Here is a 7,833-nt window from a genome sequence, read left to right on the forward strand (position 1 = left end):
GCTGAGAAATACAGTCTAACAAATTGAAAAAGTCTAACTTGATCTCTAGAGATAAATAACTTCGGAAAGACAGAGGGATCTCTTCCTATGCAGTTTCGATAATTTCTGACACGCGTGATGACACCAAAAACTGTTATGCAAAAATATACGCAACCTTAGCTGTCAGTCGGGTGAAATTTCTTCATGTATACCTGACAGAAACAGTAACATTAAGTCACTAGTAGCAGACAACAACCATGAATATTTACAACCACCTTTGTACTCTATCTCACAGACTGGCATTCCAACCTCTTTAACTCTTCTAACTTCAACTTCCCTTTAGAATGCTACCAATGACCAGTATATGGTTTTTTTACGGTGTGCCTGAAGGGCTAAGGTGGAGTTTTGAGAGGAGAGGAGGGGGAAAAAATTGGATGTGCAAGCAGAGTCACAAGTGCATGATCTGCAAGTGTCTGTGGTCTTTGACACTTGACTGATTAATACAAAACACCCAACTCTTTCCAAGAGCTGGAAAAAAGGTTGATTTTTACCTCATCACTAACATTCTCATCAAGCGATGAACTATAAAATTTTTGCCTGCAAATTCAAATTGAAAAAATGGTCAGACAGAATCAATATTTTTTTATGCAGTAAAACCTTAAAAAACTGCCCAACTGCATAACTTCAGGTCTACTGTTAATATATGGAGTGAGTTCCATGGACAATACGATGGTTTACCAAAGTACTTAAGCACATGCTTGATTTTAAACTCCGAATAAATCCCATTTGCAACAGAATTTAAGAAGACATGCCAAACTAAGGATGGAGTTGGAGACAGAAAGCAGTCCTTCCGCACCCCTCAATCATTACCTCTAGAAGTTTTGCTGTCTGGATGCAGGTGGCCCAGCTATTTTGCAGGAATTTAGGTTTGGCAACCATTTACCTGGAAACCAGGATAAAAACACATTAAAAAAAATTAACCAAATCATATGACGAAGAAACAGCAAAAATCTGTTCTTATGAGAAATAAGCAGAAAAAAAAACATGGCAGATAAGGTATTTGTGAGTTTAGTGTGTGCCTATGGCTTCAAAGAAGTGTTTGGATGGCATATGGTACAGCTCTTGGGGATGGTCCTGTGCAGGGCCAGGAGATGGACTTGATGACTCTTCTGAGTCCCTTCCAGCTCAACATATTCTCTGATTCTGTGATTCTGTGAAGATTATCATGTTGATTACAAAGAAATCTGCAATTAGTATTTCCTATGATATTTCCCAGTCAAGTTATGATAATAATTTTATATTTGACCAAGTGTGTAGAAACTTATAACTGCGTTCAAAATGAACAATCAGAAGACAAAATAGTTATCTGAACATAGACTGGTATCAGTGAGAAATCTTACTGTATTCTTATTTCACATGTGGAGCAGAAAAAGAGTAGGTCTAAATATAGTTACCAGGAAGGCTGAATGCCTCATTTCTCTAATGCAGTGGTTCTCCTGGTATTAGAACCAAACTAAAGTATTAATATCTCTATTGTCATGAAAATGTAGGCATCATTTGAATGTACTTTTACATTTTTATAATTGACTACTTGATGTATTCAAATATAGAGTTCCAACTTTAGTTTGTATGAATACAATGTTGTGATATTGGAAGGTAGCAATACAATAACAATAGACGCAATAACAGACTCAGTTTTGAAAGTATTTTATATGCAAAATGAAGGGGCATTTAAAATAAGCTTAAGCATGGCTTTAGAGGCCTAATTTACTCAAAAATACTGTTAAGTAATTACATGAGAGAACAGCAGGTTTTGTTATGATGTCTTAAATTCTGGAGCTTTAAAATTCCCTAATCATAATTGTTGGTGAAACTGTCTCCAAGATTCCCCTATCACTTTTCATTAAGCATTTTCCTCTTGCCATCACAAGGGTAGAAAAAATTAATCAGTCTGGTTTCATCATGCTAAGCGATTTTTGCTGAAAATCATCACATGTGGCCAGGTTAGGTTGGCAGGGGCTGGATTTTGTTAGAAAACTCTATCCACTAACTTTACTACCAAAGTTGAACCTGCCAGAGACTACTTTGCTTGATGGCACTACTGACAGAGCCTTGGTCAAATCTGGAATGGACAAATAAATTTAAACATAAGAACTAACTTAAACAACCGTCTGAAACTCAAAGTGTGTTTCCAAAGAATCAGTACTTTGGTTTTGAAAAAAGCTGACAGAACCTTTCTTGACTGGTTTTTGTTCCATAGTCACTTTTAAAATTCCTGGTTTAAGCCAGGCAAGTAAGTAGAAACAGAAAATGCTACAGATCTACCTGTTCTTGTGGAGTTTTTTTATACCAAAAAGAAAAAAAAAAAAGGTAAGTCTCTTGATCTTACAACTTTTAAACCCAAGTTTTGCAAATCCAAGATTAAGCCAATTAAAACCGAACTTCCCCCACACCAAAAGAGAAGAAGAAAAAAAAAGTAATATTTTATGTCAGAAATTTGATGTGTCTTCAGACTGGATTTATACATGAATATGAGTTTCCTTAATGACTTAAGAGATAGAAATATCACCATAATTGTACTATTATGGAAACTTAGTTTCATATAAAGAGTCTGAAAAATATTTTTATTTTATAGTGATAGCATCCTGATATAGCTGGATTTGAGTGCTAGAACTTTTCTTCCCTAGTCATGGAACCAACAGAAGGTAATGCTTTTATCAGTTTTGTTTTGTTTTTATTTGTTTTGTTTTGTTTTTCTTTCTGGGGAAAGAAAATGTCACCATTTGCAAGTTTGCATAAATTGCACTCTTTAGTGCAAGATAAATAATGCATAAAATCTATTCATGCTGTTTGAACAAGTGTAAGGACCCTTTCAAGAAAAGAGATGACAATTCAGACTTAATAGTTTGATTAGTCAAAGGAGATTCCCAACAACTGAATCAAGTTGATTCCCAGCAGTCACCTGCCACTGAATGCATTGTGATTTTGCATTATCAGTTGGAAATTGATTTAGTGGTATCCCCTGAGCCCTAATCTTTTTCCTAATTGCCTGTAATGTATTTTCCAGGAAAGCCGACAGCTTTGGAAATGTTTGAGTTGCTCTGTTAACATATGTTTTCTCATCTAACAGCATAGACTGACTGGAAATCCAGAGATACTGGGCTTTTGTGTAACTTCCAGAAAGATTTAATTATTAGTAATTACATAAAAAAAAACAAATAAAAAGACTTTTCTACTGTGCTTTTTGTAATTTTTCTGTCCCAAAACAAAATGCAAGCACATGCTCCTGAAAGAAAGGGACATTCTGAGAAGGAATGCAGTGCTACCTCCATGTAGTAAAAATTGATTCTCTGGAGAATCTGTGGGTCCCATGAAGAAAAACATCTGATCTGTGGTGGACATCTACATTTGAACTAGTCACCAGAGTCCTCTTTAACAGTTGGGGAGGGAAAAAGAATGATTCATCTCACTCTAATGCAGACAGTTAAATTATGTGAAAGTAATTGTTCTTTAGGAGTATGTACTTCACTCTTTGGCTATGACAACGACATAGTGGCATTAGTTCAGGTGAAAGCATCTAAACTGATGACGTGTACGGCTGGGTTAGGTGAATCATTCCTTGATGGTTTTGACTCTAATGGTAAATTAAGCAATGCTAAGGAATGGTCCTGGGTACTGGAATTCAGCCTTATATAATACTCAATTATTTAAATAGCCCATGGAGTGATTTTGGTCTATTCCACTTAGGACTCCCACAATTAATTTCTTGGCATGGTTTGGGAACAGATACAGACAGGCCAGCATCCATTCCTACCAGGCAGTGTGAATGTAGCCACCCTGACTTTGAAGGTAAAAGAGTTTAAAAACACAAATGCAGTCTGCTCTGTGCCAGCTGGCCTCAGTGCCAGAAAATCCTTGAAGTGATGTTTAATTTTCTACTACAGCTGTATCTGGAATATCTAAATTTGAAAGTAATGGTAGGGGGAAGTAAGTCTTCATAATGAAATATGTCACATATTTTCATCAATTTGTTGGCTACAGCATCTTATGTTATCTAGTAGTGGCAAATCTGTACATAAATGAAACCAGGATGACAAGTGTTAGAGGATTTCCACAGTACACTTTGAATCACAGTGAAATATCCCTCTGAATAATATGATACATAATGTGGCCTACTCTATCTGTGAATGCTTCAATTGCTCTGATACAACTTGTGCATGAGGGTTCTAATATAAAAAAAATAGTAAGAACAACCAACACATTTTTTTGGTGCAGCCAATTTGCTATATTCTATCTGCTTTCTTTTCTTCTCTAAAAATAAAATAGAAAAGTTCATGAGCCTTATGGAATATATTTTAATTAAACAGCTACTATAGCATCATTCCTCCAGGTGTTTGCCTTTGTATATTTTAATGGCAGCTTATCATTCTCATTGTAGCAAAACAGTATTTTAGACTAGACATGTTTTTTCTGATGTAACCAAAACTTTCATGTGTAATATGGAATTATCTGCTTAGAAGCTAGACACATATGTATATTTTACATAGAAACCAATATGGAGTAATTACATGTTTCCTCTCTATTCTCAATTTTATATATTTGTGCTATTCTCAACAATGTGATTATAACACTGAATGTCTTTTGAAAAACAGAAGAATTTATCCAAATTCTGAGGTGAATTATTCCATGACAATGACATTTGCAAAGTGTGTTTCAACATGAAACATATATCAAGTAAATAATTTCTTTTAAATATATAAAATTCCTTGTATGGAATAGATACTATGCTCTCTGATTCAAATGAAAAGTTACAAAGTCAATGAGAAATGAGAACAGACTGCAGTTTTCTGAGATCATGAGAAACTGCTGAGCCAATTGGTAATTTCAATTCACATGTTTATTTCTCTAGTAATGTTACTGTAAAATAAAGAATAAACAATCTTTGCTCTGCCTATTGCTTAATTAGCCATAACAAAACTTTCTGAAGTGTGGTACCTCAGCAATTGAAGGTATCATGGTTGTAGGCAGTGGCCTGCCAACAATAATATGAAAAGATCCTGAAACTTGCCAAGACTTCTCCTCAGCAAGGCTGGGGCTTCTCCAAGTTATATGAACCATTTCCTGCAGATGGGTTGGACTTTTTCATTCAAACAATTTTTAGAAATTATTTACTTATCAAATTCTGCGTATTTTCTCTAAACAGTAATGTCTTGCAGTTGTTTCTGGAAAAAACTCAGATAGTTGGATCTGGGTTCCAAGTTGTAAGAGTTTTACTTCAGAACTTCACGTTTTAGTAAATTCCTACAGTTAGTTACACTGTACAGTATAAACCATATCTCACTGATTTTCCACAAGCAACTAAAATGAAGGAAAAGTTTGCCATAATATCCTTCACAGACTTGATGCTGGACAGTGGTTTGGATTGTCCAAGTGAAAGAGTCAGGAGCAGAGAAACTAATACTCCTTGGTCACTGATCAGCTGAGAGCAGGTGGACAGAGGGCAAGTGGGATATGTGGACTGGGAAGGAAAAGTTGGGCATGGTCTTTACTTTTTTTACTGACTGGCTAGAGCATCTGAGCTAGAGCTGACATGGAAGTAGTTCAATGTTGACGTAAGCCTGCAGTGAATTAGTAGTACTTTGGAGAAAAAAGAAACAGGACAGAAAATGTGCCACAGCATCTCAGAAATGCTCTGCCTTCCAAGACTTTTCTTGGGTAAGAGCCAGTGAAGATGCCATTCTTTGCTTTGAAGAGGAGCTGAGTTAAAACCTGGCTCTTGCTGAGTGCTCACAAGCCTCAGGCAGGCAGGAGACCTGGCCAAAGGCATGCATTTGTGCCCGTGGTTTTCATGGAGGCTTTTTTGTGAGGAGAGTGCTGAAACTATGCATAGCATAGCATCTAGTATATTTGTGTGTGTGGATATGCAAATAACCTCTATGCTTGGATTCCTGAGGTTCTACTCCTTGGTTGAAAATATTTCCTTTGACAGTTGTGCTATCCTAAACATATATTTGCCTTGCAACAAAAGCAACACTAAACATAATAAAAACTTGGCTCAGAAATGCTCCTTGTTTTCTTAGATTAAACTCCTTTCCCTAGCTGCATCTCTTTTAGGGTCTGATCAACTTTATAGTTGACTTTCATGCTTCCTAAGGCTAGTGGAAACTTGTGGAGAACACATAATTTGTGCAGCAATGAAAAAGAGCAGAAACCCTCTTGAATGACAGGTTCAGTTACTGTGGCACACACAGTGTGACTTCTAAGAGTATTTGGATAAAAAACATAGACTCTCTCTTAAGAAAGAGACAGGATAGAAAATGCTAGTGAGAAAAATGGCAAATCAAGCTATGAAAAGCCAATGTGAGACCTCTTCAAACACTGGCCACCTGTCATTGTTCACAGAACCTCCTAGGTATGCTTTCCAAGTGTTCTAGATTTTTCTAGCATTGTTCTTCATTTGGTTAGGGCTATTTGCTCATTTACTGAAGTTTATTATATATTACATGATAAAACACATGTCCAAGAAACCTATCATCTGCTTTATAAACTGGCAGTCTTGTCCACAACTTCCATAAGAGCCGTCTAAATGCAATTCATGCTCAGTTGGCAAACTCCATTTTACAGTTAATGGCCTTTGGGGAGACTGCCACTCATGAAAGCTGTCCTTTGGCTAGAATCATTCCCTGGAAGAAGAGGAGATCCCAATATAAAAACTATTTTAGTCTAAATAGAAGCCAGCTTGCATCCAGAAGCAGGATAGCCAGCGTCAGACTTAATATACCCTTGTTCTCCAACCCCAGACCCAACTGCTCCACTTTATGCCTATACTGGCCTCGCAGGTGGTCTGGTTTGTGAGTCTATGGGAGGAGTCACTTGGGAAGTGGGTTGTGTTCACTCATGGCCAAATGAATGTTATGCTGAAGGGAAGATGCCAGGGAGAGTCTGGGAGAGCATGTTTCTGGGAGAGTTGTTTCTGAAGAAAACACTTTTGAAGTTACGCCTTTATTGTTGCAAATCTATAGTTCTTTATTGCTTTGGAAAGGTGAGTGCAAGTTAGGTGCGAAATGGAAACCCAAACTAGTAGTATTTGGCTCTCATCTTGCAATTCCTTTGGATAATTTTAAGTGAGCGTATATACTAGCAAGGCAATGGATAATCAGGCTCCTCAGCTGGGTAGGTATGTATTTTCCACTTTAGAAGCCAAGAGAACACGTTGTGTGATGTGGTTGCTTTGAAGGTGTTTTATTTTGCTTTTAGATCGTTCTCTGAAAAATAGGAGGAGTGCCAAGTCTTCTCAAATGGCAAATGAAGACATACATCTCTTATTTTGGGATACTTTTCCTTGGTGGTGTGGGCAGAAAGAAAGGATTTTAGAGGGTGCAAAAAAGAATGAGCAGATGCAAAAGTATATTACTTTCTTGTAAAACCTTTCAGTTAACTGGTTTTTTTTATAAAAAGGAATAATCATTTAATTTTTACTATGTAATACATGCAATATGTACTTTCTCCTGTCTACCTTAGAAGAAAATTAACTTACAAGTTTATTTTTGAGAGTTTAGAATTGGAGATAATAAATTACTTTTAATTTTTAAATAACACTTTGTCATTCTTAAATGAAAAATTTTTATTCTACTCTACATTTTAAAGCTACTCCCCACCTTCTAAAAAAAATCTAAAAAAAATTTATTATTCAAAACTTTATTGTAATTTTCAGAAAAGCTCTACTGGATTAGTGCCAGTTCTCTTCCCTCTTCTTCTCTTCCTGCTTTGAGACTTCAATCTCCTCTTTTTTCTGTTCTTTTTTTTTTTTTAATAAATTTTTAAGGGTTACACCTATCATCATCTTGCTGCAAT

Source organism: Lepidothrix coronata, unplaced genomic scaffold (assembly GCF_001604755.1).
Source record: "Lepidothrix coronata isolate B3197 unplaced genomic scaffold, Lepidothrix_coronata-1.0 Scaffold257, whole genome shotgun sequence".
Lineage (NCBI taxonomy): Eukaryota > Metazoa > Chordata > Aves > Passeriformes > Pipridae > Lepidothrix > Lepidothrix coronata.